General features: G+C 44.4%; 1 protein-coding gene across 2 annotated transcripts in view; it reads right to left on the bottom strand.

Moving 5' to 3' along the window:
* The window catches only part of OPHN1 (oligophrenin 1), a 275094-nt gene that overhangs the window by 123129 nt on the left and 138170 nt on the right, over positions 1-13795 (bottom strand). The window lies entirely within an intron of this gene.

Below are 13795 nucleotides of genomic sequence, written 5' to 3'. Positions count from 1 at the left end.
TAGGAAGAAGGTACCCCATGAGGTTTAGCTGGCAGGTTAAATCCTGAAAGGGTCTCAACCCTCTAAAAGAGTTAGTTGTAAGGAGGAGAAGTAGGGTTGGGAAGCCTAGTAGAGTTAGGGGAGATACCATGTGGCATAGGGGAGGGGAAGGGGGAAAGACACCAGGAGGCAGAGTATCATGGCAGACTGAACAAAGGAAGGCAGCAGCCATGGGACAGCCCATTTTATAGGGAAACTGTAACCTCGGGGACATGACTGGGATTTCTGACAAGGCATGGCGAGGTGAGACTATAAAACGTGGGTCTCGACGGTTTGACGTAACTTGGATTTCAGAGTGGACCCCCTTCACAGAGGGTGAAACCATGGAACTGAACTGATCTCTCAGTCCCTTCTTCCTGCTTACCTCAGGGATCAATTCTGCTAACCACACCCAACACCGAGGCCCTCATCAATGTGACAACGTACCTCTGGGACCCAAAGTCTCGATGTCATTTCACCCAAGTGGGATGGTATCAGACCCTTCTTGCTGTGTTCTACCATCACTGAATCAGCTTTGGCAAGAATCTTTTGGAGCACAGGGTTACTAGGACCCACTGGAGCTTGTGTCTACACCAGGGACTGCTATCTGTGAATCTACTAGGGCTTCTTCTGTCTACACTTCAGATTACTTTTATATCTGTGGACCCACTGAAGCTTCTGTCTACACTAGGGACTTCTGTATCTGAAACTCAAAATAATTTCTGTCTACACTCAGGCCTTCTACTATATCCATACCCTGCTCTGGCAAAAACAGCTAAGAGCCAGAGTTCCTGAGTCTTTCATCTAATGACTATTAGATGCCTTGAGTCAAATGTCACTTGGTATCTGCACTAGATTTCTCCCACATCTTTGGCCACCTACAGGAGGAGCGGTGATCCGAAAGTACCAAAAAAAACCAAACTGTCTTTTCTGGAACTCTTAGGTTCACTGCATGTCAATATGCCAGGTAGAGGTGGGCCAGATCTAGGAAAATCTGCAGGGTGCACAGACTCACAATATGTATTATTTATTCTTTTTATTGAATCTATAGAAATGAGTAAATAGTATCCAAGAATGATTGTGGGCAGCTGGTCACATTATACTAAAGTCACACATCTAGAACTCAATGAACTAGCAGATTCAGAGAAGTAATGGGGTTTACAGTAGGTGGGAACTCAAAGCTATTGTTTGGTGTAATCCACACTAACCATTCTGGTTGGATTAAAATGTGCAGAAAGAAAGAAAGAAAAGGGTGCCCATGAGTATAGAACCACTAAGAAGGATGGGAGCCTTCCCCAGAGACTGGAGGCCTTTTCAACCGGGCCAGTAGAGCGGCTAACAACATCACCTGGTGCTCAGAGAAATGAAAACCAACAAACCAGTTAGTGTTGAAGAAAGAGTCCTGGATTGGGAGCCAAAGGATCTGGGTTTAAATTCTGATTTCATTACTTACTACTTGTACAACCCTGGGGAAGTTGTGTGGCCTCCCAGGTAATCAGTTTCCTGATCTGTAAAATGAAGGAGTTGGGCTAGATCACTGTTGAGGTTTCTCCTAGCTCTGAGTGTAATGAATTAACTTTCCTCATCTCCCACATCTCTTGGGCAAGTTGTGAGATCTTCCCCGGTCCTTAGTATCTTTGCCTGTACAACAAAAAGGCTGGTCTGGATGACATCCGGAGTCTCTTTTAGCTCTAGGTCTATAATTTTAAATCTATGTGCGACTCTGAGCAAGTCGCTTCATCACTGTGGGCTTCAGTTTCTACATCTGGAAAAGTTAGGGTGGGGCAAAGTGGGGAGCGGGAGAACAGGATACAGACTAGATGGCCTCTAGGTTCCTTTCAGCTGTAAATCCTATGACTAAAGGATCTTTGTCGGATCTAAAGCCTATGATTCTTGACTAAATTAACTGTCTGGCCTTGACAGCTATGTCTAGAATTTCTTTGGGCAGTCTTAATAAAGAAAATGTCATTGACAGGCAACTAACTCCCAAATGGATTCATTTTTTAATGTTTGCTAAGCAAGTCGGAGAACAGGACTTAGAGGGGAAAAGTCCTCTTCTTGCCCTAAAAAGTGAGCAGACCGACATGCAGAGAATGAGTGACTCAGCCGGCATCAGACAGCCACAGAGCCCGGACTGGAATTCAGGTCTAGAACTGGAACCTCCAGTGGTTTTGTCCACTGTCCTATGGAGAAGAGTACAGCTGTAACGTGTCTTCCTGTAGAGGCCTGGAGGGGGCCACTTGTGGCTGATCTCATCAGTCACTGCATTAGGAAGTGGCAGACCTTCCATAGGGATTCGGGACCCTCACTGCAAGCCAAGTCCAGGGATGACCCCGCTTTGCACTGCCTCCACCCCCACTCAGTTCCTAGATTCTCTGGGCCATACCCAGGAGTCCCAAGGCTCAGCCTTCCATGAGGTCAGGCCTCGAGGGAAGACTCGAAACAGTCCAATCACTGCTTCCCTTAGACCTCTGGCCACTTCTATTCCACCTGGACTCATCCCTCACTGGACACCCCCAATACTCTTCCAATCCCAGGGACCTCTGGCTGCCAAGGAAGCAATCCTTTTTCTCAAGCCCAGCTGTCCCCCCTCATCCCAGTCATCCAGCTCATCCCAGTCATCCAGCTCATCCCACTCCACTAATTTCCTGACCCAGATCTACCTGCCAGCACCGCTTCCCTGGCCAGTATTAGCCGCACTGCTCCAGCTGGGGAGTAGGAATGCCACTTGCAGGCCCTCCTCCCACCATCCCTTAGCAATTACTCCTCTTCTGAGGCTCACACCTGCCAAATTTACTCCCCCCGTTCTAGAGGCTAGTGGCCATTACCTAAAGACTCCCGGCCCTGCTTCCTCACTGACTTTAGTGCTTGGCTCACAGTTTCCCTCCCTCTCTATCCCAACTTCTACCCTCTTAGTAGCGGACTTCAGCATACATATTATACTACATGAGGGAGCCGCATGCAACTTGGAGTCAGGAAGACCCGAGTTCAGATCTAATGTCAGATACTAATCTAATCTCAGATACTAACAAATTGTGTTATCCTGGTCCAATCACTTAATCTCATCCCGCCACAGTCTCCTCATCTGTAAAATGGGCACCTACCTTACAGGGTTGTGAAGATCACACAAGTTAACACTTGTGAAGTAGTTTTCAAATTGTATTGTACAAATAAAAGCTATCATTATTACATTGATGATTCCTCAAATACCTTATTCCCCATTTTTCATTATATCCAATCCCCACCTCGGCTCAACCACACAACTAACCCTCTCCGTTCTCCCCCGTTCTCCCCTTGGATCTTGCCACCATTCACAAGTATTGTACTCCCATGTACATTAACTGCTTTCTCTGATCATAATCTTATAGCATTAAAACTTCCCCTGTGTTGCAATAACTCCAACATTATTCTACGTCCTCATCAGGACCTCTACCCTTCAGTTCTTTCCCCTGCTCTAGGTATATCCTTCTCCGTTCCCAATCTCAACCCTTCACTGAACATCTACTCCACTGTCTCCTCCAGTCTTGAATCCCTTGACCCTTTGTTCAATTACCCATCAGGCCCTGCCAAATCCCAACCCTAAATCACTCCAATCATCTGGCTTCACTCTGTTTTCATGTTGCTGAGAAGAGTTACTAGGTCTACAAATTTATATTACCGTAATCTCAACTGGGCTGTCACCGCAGCAAGGCAATCTTTTTACTCCCCCGTAATTTCCTCAGCTGAGTGGCTGTTCCTAACCTCATCTGTGTCTAAACCTCCCACAGTACGCCTTTCGTTCACTCTCAACAAATAACCTTGCATCGTATTTCACTGAAAAAGTGGAGGGTATTCACCAAGAGCTACCACTATTCTTCTTCTCCTCATCTCAGATCCTTCTGCTATCATCTCTTACTATCTCCCACACAGCAGAAAAGGGCTCTTCTCCTTGCCAAGACCAACTCCAACTCCTCTAAATGTGCCCTTATTCTCCCATCTAGCCTCATCTTCTCCAGAAGATTGCCCCCAACATCCTCTCGTCTGTCCACTCTGTGTCTGTCTCCCCAGTGGCATCCTGTCTCACTCTTCTCTTTTTCTGTCTCTGACTCTGTCTCTCTCCCTTCCCTTTCCCCCCTCTTTCTCTCTTCCCCTCCCTTGCCCTTCTCTCCTCTTCCTCTTTCTTTCTGGTCTGTCATTACTATTTACATCTATGCCCACATCTCATTCTCATCCTTGATCCTACTAAACCTGACAGCTACTTCCTGTGTCTCTCCTCTCCTTTTCTACTAAAGCCCTTAGTGCCTCTACTTCCTCTTTTCTCACTCTCTTCTGAACCCGCTGCAAACTGACTTTTACTCTTTTCAACTGAAACTGCTCTTGCCAAAGTTAGCAGCGATTTCTGAATTGCTCGATATAATGGCGCTCTTTCAATCCAAATGTTTTTTGACTTCTCTAGTCTTTGACGCTGTCCCTTATCCCCTTCCTCTGGCTTCTCACTTCTGTTTTGGTTCTCCTCCTACTTACTTGGTTTCCTTTGCTATATCTTCCCTTCGTTGGGCCCCCAAACTGTATGTTTCCTTAAGGTTCTGGGCCCTTTTCTCTCTATGCTATCTCACTTGGTGAGCTCATCATCTCCCCCGTGTTCATGACTGTCTCCATGCAGATGGTTCCCAGATCCATATGCCCAGCCCTAACCTCTCTCTTAAGCTCCAGACCTTCATCTCCAACTGCCCATAGGACACTAAATGCCCCATAGGCAACTCAAACTCAACAGGTCCCAAGATGAACTCATTAGCATTCCTCCCACACCCTCCCCTCTCTGCCTTCTCCATTTTTATCGAGACCCCCCACCACTGTCCCAGTTACTGAACTAAGGTCCTCCTTAACTGGGTATAGATAGGATCCATGTCCAAATTTTGTCATTTCCACTGTCACAACCTCTCCTTCTCTCCCCTCACAGCCACCCCTAGCTCAGGACCACCTTACCTCTTGTGTGAATCACTGGGATAGCCTGCTAATTCATCTCCTTGCCTTAAATCACTCCCCATTCCAGTCTATCCTCCACTCAGCTACCAAAGTGATCTTCCGAAAGCAGAGGTCCGACCACATTAGCTCATTACTCAATACATCCCAGTCTCCTTCTAACTTCAAGGATAAAATAATAGACATTTAAAGTTCTCCAACATTCTAGTCTTCTTACCCATCATTCTCTTCTGTGACCTTTACAATTCAGCAGCCCTGGCCTGTCTGCTGCTGCTTACACATTATACCCAACTTTTTACTGACTGTCCCCAAGTCTGCCTCTACTTCCTGTCTTCCCTCACACCTCAGCTCAAATCCCACCTTCTGCCCTCCCAGGGTCCCCTTGGCATTATTAGTGGCTTCTTCTCTCCAGTTTCTTTCCCTTTATTTCAACATCATGAAGGAAAAGGATGATAGTGTCAAAGACTATAGGGACCAAAAAGTATGTGACAGGAGACAAGTCTGTGGACCTGCTTGAGTCCATGTCCTCTCCTCCGTAAAAATTGAAGTTCCCCAAGGAAAACTGCTGTGCTTTTGTCCCCCATACCTGGGACGGTGAATGCCATGTAGAGCCATTGATTGATAATCCATGGACTAAGTCCAGGCTTTCCATGGCACAACAGCTGCCATTCCAAGACGCGATGACAGAATGACAGAAATGTAAGCTCCAAAGTCCCTTGCAAAGGTACAAAGCTTTCCGGACATGCTGCAATAAACTACTGCTCTCTCCTGTCAAATTCAAGCTGTAATTAAGCTGGCAGCTGCTCTCTGGAAACGAAAAGTCTACAGCTGTCACCCCTAGCACTAAGACGCTTCATTTGTCACAAAGCCGTTCTGACCATCCCAGTGAAACTACTGAGCACTCCTAAGCAGACCAGAGCAGAGAGCCTGCTGGGAGTGGCTATGCCTCAGGAAGCAAGGACTGGCCCGGTGACCTTTAACCTCTATGGATGCTGCTCCTCTTTAGCTCCCCTCCCTCTCCACAAGAGTTCTCTTCATACTGGCTGCTCAAACAGCTTCATCGCAAAGCTTAGCATTTCATGGTCATGCTTTCAGGAAGGCAGTGAGAGGGCCATTTTCCTAATAAATACATTGTCCACAGAAATTCAAGATAAACACTCCGAGTTAGTTAATTTACTCCTCTGCGTTCCTTCATAAAAAATAATGTGGTCCTGTTTTCTTCCTCCATGTCCATAAAGTATTATTTGCTCTATTTTACAAAGTAGACAATTGAGGCCAAGAAAGCAAATGAATGAACGGACTTAGCCCTATACCTTTGTACAATAAGCAACAATATGTCCCTGAAGAAATGAGATCTTAGGGGTGGTGCGGTGGTTAGAGTACCAGCTCTGAAGCCAGGAGGACCTGAGTTCAAATCAGGTCTCAGACACTGGCTGTGTGACCCTGGGCAAGTCACTTAACTCCAATTGCCTCAGGGGGAAAAAAAGCAAGAAATGAAATCTCAAAAATCTCATGAGGCTTAGAAGAGGCTGTGCTGCCCTGCAAAGATCTGACCCTCTCCAACGTTTATTCAGATCAACATAAAATAATGGCAAATAGAACACAGCAAGCAAAATATTTTTAAAAATAACAAAAACAAAAAACTTCTAACACAATCCAAGCAGGATTAATGAATGGAATGCAAAGATTGTTTTCCTGGTCCAAGGCCGTACATCTGAGAAATCTCATCAAGTTTTTTTAAAAAGTAAAGGGACACATGATCATATCATTAGATGGAGAGAAAGCCTTTGATAAAATACAGCCTCGTATGCTAAGAAATTTAAAGATAGGCTCAGCTTTGGCTCCATAAAACAAGTGGGCTGGACCACCTGGCTCTGAGGGAGCCTCTAAGCTTTGTTCTAGCCTCCTATGACCTACAATGCCAAGGATCTTTTCATATGATCCCTCCCTCCTAAGGCTTGCTGAAATCAACAATGACGAGCCAGTGAGAACGTGGGCACAGGTGTCACTGCCTGAAGGAACTTCAAAAGGCTTTCCAAAGAGGGCCCGATCTTGAGCAGGAAAGCAATGACCAGAGGCCCAGCGTTGCGTTTTCCTCACTGCCACTCACTGGAGGCAAGGGATCCAACTTGGGAGCTCCCCAGCTGGCTAAGCGGCTGGCGGCATCTGAGGAGGCAATTTGGATTTCGGGACAATGGCTTGAAATAGAGACATGGCAGGCTCCTGGCCAGGGATGGAGCGCAGACAAAAACTGGCAAGAAGATATTCATCCGCTTCTTCCAAACTGAATCATAAGGACTTTTGAATGAAAAAGAATTAGGGGAGAAAATTGTCTCCAGTAAGTCTTATCTCCCAAGCTGGACGTCATCAAGGTTGGCTAAAATACAAGAAGGACGGTGGTCGAGACATCCGGAAGGTCACAGGAGGCAATATCCAAGGAAGGAATTGATGGTGAGAAACACTGAGCTCTGAATCTCCACACAAATACCCCAAACTTAGGTGACCATCAGACCTGAGCTCTCGGATGAACACGAGCCTTGGGGATCAGAATATGGCTCTGACTGAGTGGGCCTTATTAAAAAGGCTCAAGGCTTAGAAAAGAGAGCGGTGTGGGGAGGATTGCATGCAAAGACGGGATACTGGGCTCAAGAGATCCATTAACCAGGGGGGAGTGCAATGGGCAGCGCTCAGAGGAAGATTAACGGGGATCAGCAGTGATTTTGGCACAGGGTGTTTGTGGCTCGAATTACTCTGGGTCCTCCTCATATGTGTCTCGACCATTCCTTTTAAATCTCCTTGACAATCATCGGCCATCTCCCGTGTCCTAACTGTGGGCACCTTAAATCTAAAATTTTCATTTCCGAGGAACCCAAGAAGAACCTGATAGGCCAGAACATCGGGCTGAATCTAATAAGATGAATTTGAATAGGAATAAATGTGAAATTCTTTTATGCGTACCAAGAAAATCAACTTCACAAGACCAGGCCGGATGCCGCGTGTACCTGAAAACGATGTGAGTGGAGGGTTTGGTAGACTGTAAGCTCAGTGTTAGCCAGTGGCAATGTGTGGTAGTCAAAAAAAATACTAATATAATTTTGACTTGTGCTAAAGGGGGCTCCGCTCCTGACAGAAAATGGGGCAATACTCCACTGAGTTTTGATCCAATGCAGCGGCAGCTGGAGTACTGGGATCTTCCCGGGGCACCACAGTGTAGGAAGGGCATTGATCACCAGGAGAACATCCAGAGGGCGACCAGGACGTGAATTTGGGATGGATAAGGACTGGCTGAAGGAATTCAATCTGCTCTCTGGGAATGAACAAAAGAGTCTGAAACTTGTTCCGGCACTAGCCATCCATATTCTTGTAGATGGATCTCATGTCATTCTTCTCTAAGCTCCTAATACCGAGTTTCTTCATCTAGTCCTCATTTGTCACAGACCCACATCCCGGTGGACTCTGGATGTTCTCTGGGCAATCAAGGCCCTTTCTACACTGTGGTGCCCAGAAGAGAGCCCAAGACTCCAGCTGCTGTTGAACCAGGAAAAAGACAGTACGGTATCACCACCTTAATCCGTTCTTAGCCAAGAGCAATGGGTGGGAAAGGTAAAGAGGCAAATTTAGGCTCACGATAAAGAGAGATTTCCTAGCACTCGGAACAGTTCTAAAGTAGAATGGGCCACCTTAGGAACCCAGAGGTTTGCCCTGCTTGAAGGCATGTCAGCAGAAGCTGGAAATTACATGATCTGGTCAGGGCGGGCCCATTCACGTACTAAATAGACTAGAAAGTTTCCTGAATTGACTTTTGGAGATTGTGTGATTGAAATGGGATTGAATTGGGGAGCTTAGCACTTAAACCTGAAAAAATCCCAAGTCATGAATTGCAAGCAGGAAGCTCCCAACTCACTCCCATTAGTTGCTTCATAAAAAGCATCCTAAGGGAAAGCAATTCCCTGCCTCGGATTCCTCCTCTGTAAAATGACAGGGGTGTACTCTAAGGTCCGGCTCTAAGGTCCCTCCTATCATTAATCTCCCTTCAATGTGGATATATGTTTTATGTTCTAAGGTCCCCAGGCTAGACCAACTATATTCCAAAGTCCATACTGCCCAGCTGACATTCTGCTCTGAGGCCCCTCCCAGATTAAACATTCTGTGTCCTAAAGAACTTCCCTTTAACTAACCTTCTGTGTCTTAAGGTCCCTCCCAACTCCTGTGTTCTAAGGTCATTCTTTGAGCTCTTGATATCCTAGGTTCTAAGGTACTTCCTAGTCATGACATTCTCTGGAATCTAAGGCCTCTCCTAGCTTTTGTATTTCCATGTTCCAAGAGGCTTCCCAACTCCGATATGCTCTTTCCAATGGCCCTCCCAGCCCTGACGTTCTATGTTCCAAGATAACTTTCCTGCTCTTTGCATTCTGGGTTCTAAGGGCCCTCGCAGATCTAACATTCTGTGTTCTAAGGGCCCTTCTTGCTCTGAAATTCTACATGCAAAGAGCTCTTCCTAGCTTTAACTAATGCTCTCTAATTCCATAAAGATAAATGATCCTCGTCTGTTCCCAGTTCCATCTCCTCAGACACGGCCTCACTTGCTGGCACCCTGAACACACTCCAAGACCAACAATGTGACTGGCTCCACGTCCCCTGAAGAATGGCTTGGCGGCTTTGCTTGTTCCGTTCCTTACGTCTTTCCGATCTTCCACACTTCCAGGTCAGACACATTTCTTTAAGAAAAATCACTGATCCAACGAACTGATCGATCCCTCTTGGCAGAGAGGAAGAAGCACTGAGACCAAGGGCCCTATTCTCTTCTGCCCAGCGTCTGTTGATTGAGAATGCTCCATCCCAAGCAACAAGCCCCCAGGAAATCAGCTCAGACACAGGCTCTGATGTTGTAGTCCAAGCAGCTGGACCCCGGCCAGCAACTCGCCACATCTGCCCTTCCTGCCGTCAAGGGCATCCTGACCACAGGCCTCCAAACAACGGGCCGTGGGCATCTCTGACGAGGCATGAAAAATATGATTCGAAGAGCACAAATGATCTCCCTGTCTCGCATCTCGAGGGGATGACTGCATCTTTCTCTCACATAGCTAATGTGCATTCTGAGTTGGGGGATGAAAGGAGCCCATTATGCACAGAGTTGGCCCGGGTCCTATTTGTGCTGCTGTGGTCTGCTGGACCTGTCAGAGGCTGCATCTGGAGGAAGAGGTGGATCCTACAAACCCAGCTTGCTTCACAGTGGGAGGAATGGACCAAACTGGGCTCAGGGCCTTGGGGAGGTGGGAGGGACGGCAGAAATTATCCAAACATGAGCCTAGAGTAGGTGGCCAGAAGACTCGAAGCCAAGCTGGGCAAGGAATGGGGCCAAAGGAAGCCTGGAGAGGTTATGAAGGGACACTGCTGATTCATCAGTTTGGGGAATCGGAGAAGAACGTTCAATTCACCATGGAAAATCAGAGGGAAATACAGGAGTACTGTTCGGGAAAAGAACATCCACGGCCACGGCCAGGCTATACCTCTGAAGCACAAGGAGACATTGAACTGGCTACCAGTCTTTAATTTCCTTCTTTTAGAGCGGGTGGTTATATCCCATAGTGATGTGGGAGGGAACCTCCCATTCTGAGTTACCTGTTAATTAACACTGTATACTCTAAGGATCCCTCCACCTGAAATTCTACCTTCCGAAAATATAAAATTTTCTTTGCCAAGGAACTTTCTAGCGCTGATATTCTTCAGTCTCAAAATAATCATGCCGCTAATGTTCTAGGTTATACGAACACTCCCAGGTCTAATAATATCTATTCTCAGAATCCTAACACCTCTAACATTCTCGCTTCTAAGAATCCTAATGCCTCTAGATTTCTCTGTTCTAAGAATACTCACACTTTACCATTCTCTGTTCTAAGAGCCATCTGAAATATAAAATTTTCATTTCCAAGGAAACTTCTAGCATTAATATTCTCCATTATCAAAATACTCCCTCCTCTAAAGTTCTTTTTTTAAAGAACACGCCAAGGTCTAAAATTCTATATTCTAAGAATCCTAATGCCTCTAACATTCTCTCTTCTAAGAATCCTCACACCTTTAACATTCTGTATTCTTAGAATCATCACACTGTTAACATTCTTGGTTCTAAGAACCATTTGCAATATACAATTTTCTTTTCCAAGGAACTTTCTAGCACTGATACTTTCCAGTCTCAAAATAGTCACACCTCTAATATTCTGTTCTAAGAACACTCCCAGGTCTAATAACTACTCTCAGAATCTTAGCACCTCTAACATTCTCTGTTCCAAGAATCCTCACACCTTCAAAATTCTTGGTTCTCAGAGCCATCTGAAATATAAAATTTTCATTTCCAAGGAAACTTCTAACATTAATATTCTCCATTATCAAAATATTCCCACCTCTAAAGTTCTTATTTTAAGAACACGCCTAGGCCTTATATTCTATATTCTAAGAATCCTAACGCCACGAACATTCTCTGTTCTTAGAATTCCCACCTTTAACATTCTTGCTTCTAAGAACTATCCCAAATGTAAAATTTTCATTTCCAAGTGACCTCCTAGGGCTCATATTCTCCATTCTCAGAATGCTCTCCACTCTAACATTCTCTGTTCTAAGAACAATCCCAAGTCTAACATTTTCTATTCAAAAATCCTAACACCTTTAACATTCTCTGTTCCAAAAATACTCAAACTTGTAATATTCTTTGTGGTATGAACCAAACCAAATCTAAAATTTTCATTTCAATGGAAACTTCTAGTAGTAACCTTCTCCATTCTCAAAATCCTCCCACCTCTAACATTCTCTGTTCTAAGAACACTCCCACACCTAATATTCTCTGTTCTAAGAATCCTCACACATAACTTTCTTTGTTCTGTGTTTCTCGTCTTTATCATTCTCTTTTATAAGAACCCTTCTATCTCGTACATCCTCTGTCCTATGAACCCTCCCATCTCTAACATTTTCTTTTCTAAGCAACTTCTGAATCTTCGAGCTCGGAACCTAGAGTTCTAAGAACCCTCATAGCTCTGACATTCTCTCTTCTAAGAACAATTCCATGGCTAACATTCTCTATTTTAAGAATACTCACACTTCTAACATTCTCTGTTCTAATAATCTTCACACTTCTTTCTCTGTTTTAAGAAGGATCCCATTTCTAACATTCTCTGTTCTAAGAACACTCCCAGCTCTAACATTCTCTGTTCTTCCCAGCTCTGATATATCCCATTCTAACTACCCTCCCTCTCTGATATTTTTTGTTCCATGTACCCTTTTCAGCTCTGACATACTCTTTTCTTTTTTTATTAGAGCTTTTTATTTATAAAACATATGCAGGGGTAATTTTTCAAGATTGACCCTTGCAAAGCCTTCTGTTCCAAATTATCTCTTCTTTCTGCCTACCCCCTCCCCTAGATGGCAAGTAGTCCAAACCATGTTAAATAGGTTAAAGTATATGTTAAATCCAACATATGCATACATATTTATACAGTTATCTTGCTGCACAAGAAAAATCTGATCAAGTAAGAAAAAACTGGGAAAGAAAACAAAATGCAAGCAGATAACAAAGTGAGAAGGCTATATTATGGTCCACACTCAGCTCCCACAGTCCTCTCTCTGGGTGTAGATGGATCTCTCCATCACTGAACAATTGGAATTGGTTTGAATCATCAGATCAGATATGATCACAGAATACTGAACAACTATATCAATATTTTCTTTGTTCTTCTTGGGGGAATATGCCTGGTAGTGAGATTACTCAGGCAAAAACTAGCAAGAGTTTAGTTATTTTTCTTAAACAATTCCAAATTATCTTTTTTGTATACAAAAACTGCCAACTTCTATCATTATATTTAACACAATTCCCTTACTCTTCTGTCTTCTTCTGAACTTTTTTCTAGTCTCTTCCACCTATTTCTGAATTCTTTTCTCCAGAACAACTGGATCAATTCACAGTGCAGCAACAGCCTATTAGTGTGCTTGCCTTCCCATAGCACATCCAATTCTGTTTGCGTCTTTTTTCTAATTTTATAGATTTAAAACAAAACCTCCACCATTTTCATTTACATTTCTTTTGGCATTCATTATTTGCAGGCTTTTTATGGGGCTTTTGATAGCTTATATTTCTGCTTTTGGAAACTTTTCCCTTTTGACCACTTATTTCTTCTATCTACTCATTCAATCGTGATCCCAATGAGACCCTAGCTGACCAAGAAGGATAAATCCCTCCAGCTGAATACAGGCTTCATCGCCAGCCCTTCTCAAGCCATTGTTGTGCCAGGCAAGTAGAGAGGAAACATTATTCAAACCACATGGGTCTTTTTTACTCACTATGATAGAAAGAGGCCTCCATTTGAAGTCCCAAGACCTGGGCTAAAGTCCCTCATCTGCATCATGGCACTTCACCCCCGCTAAGCCTCGTTTCCTCATTGGTTTAGAGTACAAAAAGCTTTCTGGGAAGTCTATTAAATACTGCTTTTGGCTTCTTGTGTTAGAAGAAATATATCCCAAATAAAACAGAAAGAAAATTATAGAATCCAAGGGTTTAGGGAGAAGAAGGACTAGAGAGTTTCTGAACTACGTCATTTTCCAGAGAAGGAAACTGAGGTCCAAAGAAGAAAAAGTGACTTGCCTATAGTTACATGGCAAGCTACTGACAGGGCTAGGCCTGAAACCCAGGTCTACTGAATCATACTCTTTTCAGAGAAAGTATCTGGAACATCATAAATACCTCTTATGCTTGAACTAGATTAGCATGTGGTCTAACAAGCCACTGAGTTGCTATAAGAGCAACTTCTCCATGATATGGAAGAAGTAG

The sequence above is a fragment of the Sarcophilus harrisii genome, chromosome X (genome assembly GCF_902635505.1).
Source record: "Sarcophilus harrisii chromosome X, mSarHar1.11, whole genome shotgun sequence".
NCBI classification, from domain to species: Eukaryota; Metazoa; Chordata; class Mammalia; order Dasyuromorphia; family Dasyuridae; genus Sarcophilus; species Sarcophilus harrisii.
This window is presented reverse-complemented; position numbering and strand designations above follow the sequence as displayed.